The sequence below is a fragment of the Gobio gobio genome (assembly GCF_949357685.1).
Source record: "Gobio gobio genome assembly, chromosome: 14".
Classification (NCBI taxonomy): Eukaryota; Metazoa; Chordata; class Actinopteri; order Cypriniformes; family Gobionidae; genus Gobio; species Gobio gobio.
Genome location: NC_137107.1, coordinates 23727826 through 23739426, shown reverse-complemented (window position 1 = coordinate 23739426; position 11601 = coordinate 23727826).

The following is an 11601-nucleotide window of genomic DNA, read 5'->3' as shown; positions in this document are numbered from 1 at the left end:
GGCACAAAAGCCATTCTGTTTGATGAAGGACATATCATTTCTGCTCGAGTTCCACATTTCATGAGATGAGGAAAGAGTAATTGAAGTGATCAAGGAGAGTTTTGCACAGAAATTGTGTGGTTCAGGATATGTATTGCTGATCACAATAAACATATGTTACTGTGTAGCAGCATTAAACATTAAGATGACATTTCATGTACATTCATATACAAATACAAGACTACTGGTGAATTATTATTATTATGATTTATTTATTGTTTACTACAAATAGCATTGAAATAACAGACTGGTACAACCAAGACTTGCTTCCAATCAGTCACTAAGTGGTTGCATACTAAAAAGGATCTTCACTCAAAGAACCATTTACATTCGGCCAGAGACACAACTTATTTATAGATAACTTTATATAGTAATAATGAATGTATTCATTATTATTATTATTTTGTATTCAGGATCTATTTGGGGTGTAAAAAAAAGGAAGAAATGTTATCATGCATGACTGTCTTACATGTGATTAGCATTGTCTGGTTGAATGTTAACCCCTTTTATGCATTCATGTATGTTGTCTGGTTCATGCATTCTAGGATTAACATTTTCATACAATTTTAAAATGACTTGATATTTACAGGCTCTCTATGATTGTGGGAACCCTGTGATTACACCTGTGTCTTTGCGATTTCTATGATATTCCGGAAAATATTTAAAAGGAATTTTCAAATTGTATTTGAAATTACATTTTCAATTTGTGAACACATACGCTGTGACATAATGGAAACACAAACGTTTGATTTGCCATTGCGTTTGGATTTTGTTTTCCGTGTATGCAACATGTCTGCCAAATTTCAAAAACGCAAAGTCCGTTTGCAATTGCATTTCCAATGTCTTATGAGTTATGACCCTGCCATTTTGAAAAAGCAATAGAAAATTGGGGTTCCATTTGAGTTTTGTGCGGGTTGTGGCAGGACGCGGAGGAAGTAAAATAGCAAATGGGTGATTTTTCTATTGCTATTTCAAAATGGCAGGGTCATAACTCATAAGACATTGGAAATGCAATTGCAAACGGACTTTGCGTTTCTATTTGAAATTTGGCTATTTTTTTATTCTGTTTTCTAAATTTCTATTTGACATGTTGCACACACGGAAAAGAAAATCCAAATGGCAAATCACGTGTTTGTGTAAATTGCAAATACAATTCCTTAAATATCGTCCGGATTATCATTCCATAAGACACATTATTTATTCAATTTATTAATTATTTACATTATTTATCTTCCCACCCCAACCCAAATTACAGGTGCAAAATGTGGGGTCATGGTGTGCAACAGCAGAGATTCAGCCGGTGTATTCCCAAGCAACACACACTCGTCCTGTGTCTGATTTACCAGAGGCTCAACCTGTGTCTTCATGAGCAACACACACTCGTCCTGTGTCTGATTTACCAGAGGCTCAACCTGTGTCTTCATGAACAACACACACTCGTCCTGTGTCTGATTGACCAGAGGCTCAACCTGTGTCTTCATGAGCAACACACACTCGTCCTGTGTCTGATTTACCAGAGGCTCAACCTGTGTCTTCATGAACAACACACACTCGTCCTGTGTCTGATTGACCAGAGGCTCAACCTGTGTCTTCATGAACAACACACACTCGTCCTGTGTCTGATTTACCAGAGGCTCAACCTGTGTCTTCATGAACAACACACACTCGTCCTGTGTCTGATTGACCAGAGGCTCAACCTGTGTCTTCATGAGCAACACACACTCGTCCTGTGTCTGATTTACCAGAGGCTCAACCTGTGTCTTCATGAGCAACACACACTCGTCCTGTGTCTGATTTACCAGAGGCTCATTCTGTGTCTTCATGAGCAACACACACTCGTCCTGTGTCTGATTTACCAGAGGCTCATTCTGTGTCTTCATGAGCAACACACACTCGTCCTGTGTCTGACAACCCAAATCAGAAAAAGTTGGGACAGTATAGAAAACGCAAAAAAAAAAAAAAGAAGTGATTTCTAAATTTACTTTGACTTGTATTTCATTGCAGACAATATGAACACAAAATATGTCATGTTTTGTCTGGTCAACTTCATGTCATTAGTAAATATGCATCCTTTCCTGTCATTCAGACCTGCAACACATTTAAAAAAAAGTTGGGCCAGTAAAGCATTTACCACTTTGTAATGTTGCCATTCCTTTTCACAACACTTAAAGGACGTTTAGGAAGATACCAAGTGATGAAGTGTTTCAGGTGTAATTTTGTCCCATTCTTCCTGCAAACAAGTCTTAAGGTGGGCAACAGTTCGGGGTCTTCGTTGTCCACATTCTCTATTGGAGACAGGTCGGGACTGAGGCAGGCCAGTCAAGTACCCGAACCCTCTTCCTCCGCAGCCAGGACTGCAGAATGTGTGCAGAATGTGCTTTTGCATTGTCTTGTTCAAATATGCATGGACGTTCCTGGAAAAGATGTCTTCTTGAAGGCAGCATATTATGCTCCAAAAGCTCCAAATGTACTTTTCAGCATTAATGGAGCCTTCACAGAAGCGCAAGTTACCTTTGCCAAGGGCACTGACACAACCCCATACCATGACAGACCCTGGCTTTAGGACTTGTTGCTGGTAACAGTCTGGATGATCCTTTTCTTCTTTGGTCCGGAGCACACGGCATCCATTCCTCCCAAAAAATACCTGAAATACTGCTTCATCTGACCACAGTACACGTTTCCACTGTGTGATGGTCCATCCCAGATGCCTCCGAGCCCAGAGAAGTCGACGGCGCTTCTGGACACTGTTAACATAGGGCTTCCTTTTGGCACAGTACAGTTTTAACTGGCATTTGTGGATGTAACTACGTAATGTGGTACTTGACAAAGGTTTGCCAAAGTAGTCCTGAGCCCATGTGGTGATATGGCTTCTAGATGATGACGATTCTTGATGCAGTGCCGCCTGAGGGATCGGAGATCACGGTTGTTCAGCTTAGGCTTGCGCCCTTGTCCTTTACGCACTGAAATTCCTCCAGATTCCTTGAATCTTTTAATTATGTTATGCACTGTTGAATGTGAAATATACAAATCTCTTCCTATCTTTCTTTGAGGAACATTGTTTTTAAACATTTCAATAATTTTCTCACGTATTTGTTGGCAAACTGGCGATCCTCGGCCCATCTTTGCTCCTAAAGGATTAGACCTTTCTTGGATGCTGCTTTTGTACCAAATCATAATTACAATCACCAATGTTGACATCACCTGTTTCAAATCACATCATTATTTAACCATTTTACCTCATTACTAGCCCTAAATTGATTCTGTCCCAACTTTTTTTGAAATGTGTTGCAGGTCTGAATGACAGGAAAGGATGCATATTTACAAATGACATGAAGTTGACCAGACAAAACATTAAATATTTTGTGCTCACATTGTCTGCAATGAAATACAGGTCAAAGTAAATTTAGAAATCACTTCTTTTTTTTATTATATATATGTGTTTTCCATACTGTCCCAACTTTTTCTGATTTGGGTTGTAACTCAGTCTATGAAATACCCCCACAATTTCACATGAGTAACAAAGAAATCATTATAGGAAATACACTTTGCATGAATTCATATTTTAAGGAGTGTATATTTTTAAAGCAAATAATGTGCACTCTATACACTCTTTTGGTAATAGTAATAAAATAATATTTTGACATGTAGAAAACAATTGTGACAACCCCATCAACTCACCAGCAAACCAATTTGTCCTTACCAATACAAATTTGAGCCAAAAACATGTATTTCAACAAACCAATGTATAAATTAACAAACTTTAATGTATCTAAACCAATACATAGTTGAACAAACCGATATATATTTGATCAAACCGATATATAGTTGATCAAACCAATATATAGTTGAACAAACCGATATATACAAACCAATATATAGTTGATCAAACCAATATATAGTTGATCAAACCGATATATAGTTGAACAAACCGATATATACAAACCAATATATAGTTGATCAAACCAATACATAGTTGAACAAACCGATATATAGTTGATCAAACCAATACATAGTTGAACAAACCGATATATTTGATCAAACCAATACATAGTTGAACAAACCGATATATAGTTGAACAAACCGATATATACAAACCAATATATAGTTGAACAAACCAATATATAGTTGAACAAACCAATATATAGTCGAGAAAACCAATGTATAACCGAGCCAACCGATGTATAAACCAATATATAGTTGAACAAAACAATATATATACACAAACCAATATATAACTGAAGAAACCAATATGTAGTTGAGGAAACCATTGCATATTTGAGGAGCCCAATGTTTACTTGAAAAAACCAGTGTATAAAGGAGCAAAGCCATGTACACTTGATCAGACCAATGTATTATAAACCAGTGTGTTTGTAATTAAACCATACATTCAACCAGTAAACCAATCCATATTCAAACAATACACATGTATTATTTCCTGAACGGCTTCCCATAATAATGGTTTTGTTTTATTGCGAGTGTACACAAATATAAGCAACACTTTGCAGTTTGAATGACAAAATGAAGTAGGCTATGTATTGTTTTTATGTTTCCACTGTTCGATCGCGGCATCGCGCCCGCACCTCTCTCTCTCTCACACACACACACACACACACACACACACACACACACACACACACACACACATCACGTCTCTCTCTAACAGTAGTTCCGCATTACATTAATTTTCGCGCAAGTTTTATTTATTTTTATATCGTGTATTCTCCGTGTAAATTCATGCACCGAGCCGTGACACCCGTGCAAATTCGGTTAAAACGAGTAGGTTTTTTTGCACATATCAGCATATAAGTGATCGTATTAGTGCCCCTGCTGTTGGCTGTTCATATTGCGTTATTAGACTTTTTTTTTTTTTTTTTTGCCGACGGCCGTTCTGGACTTTTCCAGAACGCTCAGATTGTCAATCCGTCCCTGAGCAAGGATGCATTAAATTGATCAAAAGTGACAGTAGAGACATGATTTCCGCAAAATATTGTGGAATACTAATTGTTTTCAATTTTGATAATAGTAAGAAATATTTCTTGAGCACCAATAAGCATATTTCTGGATTAATTCCTGACGAAAAGTCAGCTTTGTCAAAACAGGAATAAATTACATTTTGTAAAAAACACTTATTTTAAATTGGAATCAAATTTGAACAATATTCCTGTTTTTACACAGCCTTGGTGAGCAAAAGAGACTTCTTTCAATACCATAAAAAGTCTTAACAACCCCAACATTTTGAATGGTAGTGTAGGCCTACATATATTAATTGGGAAACTGAACAACTGGCAATGTCGTTTCTATCTTAATGTCATGGAATAGGCCAGACAGCAAAATTTATGAAGTTTCTCCTCCTTTCTATAAGGTGCTGACAGGGGCATTACTCTTGCTGTCAGTCCTCAATGGAAAGAGTCAGTGGGTGCAGGCGGTCGGAGGGTTTACCTGTCTCATGCCCCAGGCTCAGAATTATTGCTCAACAGAATACGATGAAATCAGTAAATCTCCTGCTACACCTGCTTTATCACCAGCAGCACCTGTCTGGAATAGAAACTGTCCCACTCTTTAGAGAGAGGGGAAGGTGATGATGGGCCACACAAGAACATGTGGAGAACTGGAGTTCCAGTAATGCTACAGTTGTACAGACAGCAATGAGTCCGAGGTGTTGATTTATAGAATGATATAAGACATGAACCGGTTATAGCCGGCAGGGTGAATTAGGGTGAAATAGGAGAGGTGAGGGGGTGTCACGGTGGCGCGTGCTGCTGTTCCAGAGGGGACGGCAGGCGGCAGGTGCATTGTTGATACCCTAAACATGTGCAAGGAAAGTGCCAAGCCCTGGAAAAGACATTTCGGCTAAGATACCGAGAAAAGTAGTTGAGCCAGAACCTGCATCCTCCTGCATTTCCACCTCAAACAGCCAACTTGGTACGTTAAACATGTCAACAGAGAAATGGTAGGAGAACAAAAAAAAGAAAAAGTATGAAGATATGAGTGGGAGATAAAGAAAAACACGAAATGATAGACAAGTGTGTGGAAGAAAACCAACTGTAGATTGGTTTTCTCCATCCTCCAATTGTTGCTGTCTCACAATGAAAGTGCCTTTTTTTTCTATGCAGAGTAATAGTTTGACATTGAGGCAAATGGCAATGGCCAAATTGTGATGGCTAGACGACTGGGTCAGAGCTCTTGTGGGGTGTTCCCGTTCTGCAGTGGTCAGTATCTATCAAAAGTGGTCCAAAGTAGGAACAGTGGTGAACCGGCAACAGGGTCATGGGAGGCCAAGTCTCATTGATGCACGTGAGGAGCGAAGGCTGGCCCGTTTGGTCCGATCAAAACAGACGAGCTACTGTAGCTCAAATTGCTCAAGAAGTTAATGCTGGTTCTGATAGAAAGGTGTCAGAATACACAGTGCATCGCAGTTTGTTGCGTATGGGCATGTGACAGTGGGCATGTGAGCATCAGAACTGGACCACGGAGCAATGGCAGAGGATGGCCTGGTCTGATGAATCACGTTTTCTTTTACATCACGTGGATGGCCGGGTGTGTGTGCGTTGCTTACCTGGGGAACACATGGCACCAGGATGCACTATGAGAAAAAGCCAAGCCGGCGGAGGCAGTGTGATGCTTTGGGCAATTTTCTGCTGGGAAACCTTGGGTCCTGCCATCCATGTGGAAATTACTCTGACACTCAGGATTTGAGGTATCACTTGTGTCTGTAGCACAAACAGTGCGAGTTGAGTTTTGTGCCAAATTTTAATACTTATGCATCAGGATTTGTTCAAATAGCAATCAGTGATGCTTACCTTGGAAAGAACAACTAGTGATGGTACAATGCAGGCAAACAATATCACATCTCTATGACTAAAGCATTAATTACTTGTTTTTTTCCATTCCTTCGGTTTGTTTTTCCTCCTTCGCCCATATTAAACATTGACCACACTTTTAAGTGTGTACACTAAAACATGGCTGAACTTTAAGGCTTGTTTGGTAAACTCATGGCTCTGGCTGTGTCACCATCCCCCTGGACACAGGTGACTCATGTCAGACCCTGTCCCGCTGTTGGGAGTAAATAGGAGAACACGTGGCCTGGAATGTGACTTACAGGAAGGACATTTGCATGTCCTTGTCACATCTTTTCTTTATCCATTAATGCAGTTTCTGTGCCACCCATCTTTTCATCCATTAAGAACAATTTATTATCACAGTGGTTCCCAACCTGGACCTGGAGTATCCCAACACTGCACATTTTTGATGTCTCTCTAATCTGCGATCTGAGGTCTTGGGAGTCGATTAGTTGAATCCGGTGTGTTTAGTTAGGGAGCCATTCTTTTTTTAATGGATGTCAATGGCGGAGAGTTTTCACTATGCTGAATAAACTGCTTTTGTGGGAATACAGCTTATCATCTAATCTTCAACATGTTTGCTCTTAAACATTAGTTTTGTATTTATCTATTTCTAGAGTTTACACTCACAAAATGTGAGACTTCCGGCGGGATTCTAAAGTGTGTATAGACCATTTGGGTGTTTGCAAACAGATGTGACATTTTCCTGGTGGCAGAAAATTACAATTCTGCAGTAGCACTCTGTATGGAAGCCACTTAATAAAAAACAATAAAAAGGTCATTTAGAGTTTATATCTAAACATTTTTTAATTCAGAATTTACTTTTTCCCTTCAGAATAGCAGGTTTATACCCCCCAGTTGTGACTTTTTTCCCCCTCAAAATTGTGATATCAACTTTGCAATTGCAAGAAAATGTCAGAAATGTGAGATAAAAAGAAGTGCCTAAAAATGTTATGTTTAAATGCTACCTGAATAAAACGTTGTTAAATATTATTTCATGCTGTAACTGTAAAGCTACCATGCCTCTATGAACGTAAATATTATGTAGATATATTGTTTACATCAAATCCATGCTTTAATAGCGGACTAATCATAGCAGGTTTAATCAGTCCAGTCTGTTTGAAATCACCAATTTTTTGCAACCATAAATGTCTGTTTTTAGCTCATAGACTGAAAAATTTTTTTTAGTTTTTTTTAAAAGATGGACGACGCACCTTCACTCTCTTCCATTGAAGCCGCAAATGTCCTAAATGATGGCGCTGGCATCTTGATGATTCGGGACCTAAGTCAGCGCAGTAGTGAGCTGCGGTATCAGGGCCCCGCCCACACTCCCACAGAATCGGTTTGTACAGTTTGTTTACTGCAGAACAACTCATTATAAATAAACAGTTATGGAAATGTAGAAATTAAAGTTAAAGCTCCAATTTCCTCCCGAAAATCCAGAAAAAAGAGGGTTGCGCCTCAGTGACTACTTCCCTCAGAGAAGCTGTCACTGTCAATCATGACATCACATCCCCGTTTTAATAACATCAACTTAATAACTAAAACCAAACATATTTCACAAAACTGAATACTTGAACGTACATCAGTGTGATTACCTAAAATGACAGAAACCATATTTGTAAAAAAAAATTAAAAATTAAAAAAAAATATTTGAAGTGTAATTTGATTGTTTAGTCTCATGTCCCATTAGATTACATGGAAAGAGTTTATGACTTATACTGGGACCAGACACCTGGTGGCAATCGAAATGTTTTGGCTTTACTTTTCAGAACTTGTGCGGCACACTTGACTTGGCATCACAGAGTGTCTTCGACAACTGTATAAGACATAGAATATTTATAGAATTCATATTCTATATATGAAGACCATCTTTTTTGCAATCCGATTCTGAGTCATTTTTCTCTTATTCTGTGGATTTTGTCCATTTTCCTCCACTTGTTACCACTGTTTTTCTGCCACTGCAATGTACGTGCAGCTGCAAATGAAACCTTGATATCGACTCCAAATTGGTCTATAGACCTTACAGTCTTCCGGTTTGTATTTCCACAGCATAATGGAAAGATCTTACACATTACACTGACATTTGGAATCACATCTGCGTCAAACATTACACTGCTCATGATAACTTTTGTTTGCTCTCCACTTCACGACAGGGATGCCATAGAAATATACAGAGTTACCGCAAAAATGGAAGTTTAAACACAAAATACTAAAGATGGCTGTGCGCTTGTTTCTCTCTTTCATAAGGTCTATACAATGGACACTTTACTATCCCATGAGGCCACGGGAGAGGATTTGTGAATGGCAGTGAAGTGTTGTACTAACTGATGCTGGTAGGTCACATGATAATGACAGCATGGCAGATGTAGTATGTCTGGATTACATTCATACACACTCATACTATATAGAATGTACTTTTTTAGTGCAGAGGGGGGGGGGGCTTTGGGTGCTCGAGCCCCTGCCCTTTTTCAAAATGAACCAAAAGTGCCCCTCCCAGACAAATATCAATGATAATATCGTGGTCAATAAAACTAAATAAATGTGATTATTATAACACGACAATGTATACAATAGTAACGAACGGCTAAAAAGTCGGACAATTTCTGTTGAGGCGTTGCTATGGGATGCCTGCGTTTTGATTGACTGCTGATTTTCCACTGTTCGGAAACAGCTAAATATGGTCCTTTCACAGAGTGTGTGGCCTCATGGGAAAAAAGTAAACCAATATTTTGTTTTTCATCCATAATCAGAGCTAATGTGTTGATTTAATTACAAATCTATATATTTTAAAGTATTACACAATTCACCAATGCCCGTTTGTCATGTATATACCAACCAATCGTGATCTGGCAAAGCAAGTTCAAATCCCATTGGGCGATGTGAAGTGGAGCGGTAATTTTCTGTTCTTATTCATAAATCGGTTGAAAATTACATGGACAGACGTTTGTGGAACGATTTCCTGCGGTTTGTCTCATTTTATTAATTGCATCACTGACAAAATGGATTTTAACTGACAACAAACAAATCTGCACAAAACCATGCAGCAGCAAAAGTTGCATTGATGGTAAGTGTTAAATTCACTTGTATATTGATACACCATTTACTATTTCATGAAACTATCAAAGTTAACAAAACCCAAGTGCCACCGGAACCTACAGGCCTATGTGAAGTGGCTGGCGAAATGGTGACGTGAAAGGACTTTATTATATTACCATTTTTTTATATTATGCAGCATTATGAAAGAAGTCTCTTATGTTCATCAAGCCTGCATTTATTTGCTAAAAAACAGCAATATTGTGAAATATTATTAAAATAATGATTTTCTATTTTAAAATGATTTAAAATATAATTTATTCCTGTGATCACAGCTGGATTTTCAGCATCATTACTCCACTCTTCAGTGTCACATGATCATTCAGAAATCATTCTAATATGAGGATTTAATGTCAATGATGGAAACTGTGATACTCTTTTCAAGATTCTTTGATTAATAAAAAGTTAAAAAGAACTTAATGTAATAATATTTCACAATATTAGGCTACTGTTTTTTCTGTATTTTTGATTAATTAAATGCAGGCTTGATGAGCATAAGTATATATATATATATATATTTACATATTGTCCCTTTTTTACATTTGAGCCCCTGCCCCTGAGGAACTCTCTGCACGGCCCTGCAAGAGAGTATGTGATTTCGGACGTCTGCAGTGCTGACGGTCCTCCGGGACCAGGGTTGGGATTGGGAACCACTGCATTAGCCAATCCCTGTGTCCAATTTCACAAACGTAGACTTATTATAATGCGCTCATCAATGAGAATCTCAGAAATCAAAACCAAACATCCAAAAATAATTCCTTTGCATTTCCCATAATGACTGTAACAAAAAAAATGTCCGTAGTTATTGTTGTTGTTCTTCCAGCACATAAGTTCCTCCATGTACAGTACCTCATAACTGGTGGACTAACTGTGGTCTTGGTCCCTCAAGAGACAAGAAAATCTTGTGTAATCCAATACAATGATGAAATGTGAAGCAAAATAATTTGTATTATCCATGTCTTCCATGCTTGTGCCTGCAGTCCTGTCCTGTTCTCTGGTTTTAAGAAATGGATGGACTGAACCCCCTCTCTTGTGCTTATATACATGATTTGGGAGTAAAATGTGCCAAAAAACAACAAACATCATGGGAGTAAGAGCATTTCGGTATTAAATATTTAAGATGTCAACACAGACTAAACAAGAACCAGGAATCTGGGGCAAGAGAAATGACAGAGATTCACAGTGGAGTCTGTTTCAACACCTAACAGACACTGTGTTGCCTCATCAAACAAAGAGGCCCTACTCTACTTATGGCCATATTCCATTTCAGTCAGGAGCTTTGTGTAAATATATCAGAACGATGAGTGATGTTTTTCAAGTTTTGATATCAAATAAAGCCCACAGTACAATGATTTTTAGTAAGGAATGTGTACAGGCTTGATAGTTGGTTACTAAGAGAGGCATTTCTACCGGAAGGAAAGTTTCTGGAAGGACAATACTGCCACCACGTGGACACGCAAATGGCTGTTGCCAGAACCACTGTTGCGCACGACACGTGCTAATTTTGTTGATTCTGGAAAAACTTTCCTGACCGAAAATTCACCCATAACCATATTTCTACCCCTGAACCTAACCCTACCCATAATTAATCCCTAAATTCAGAGTGAAATGATAGGTGAATAACACT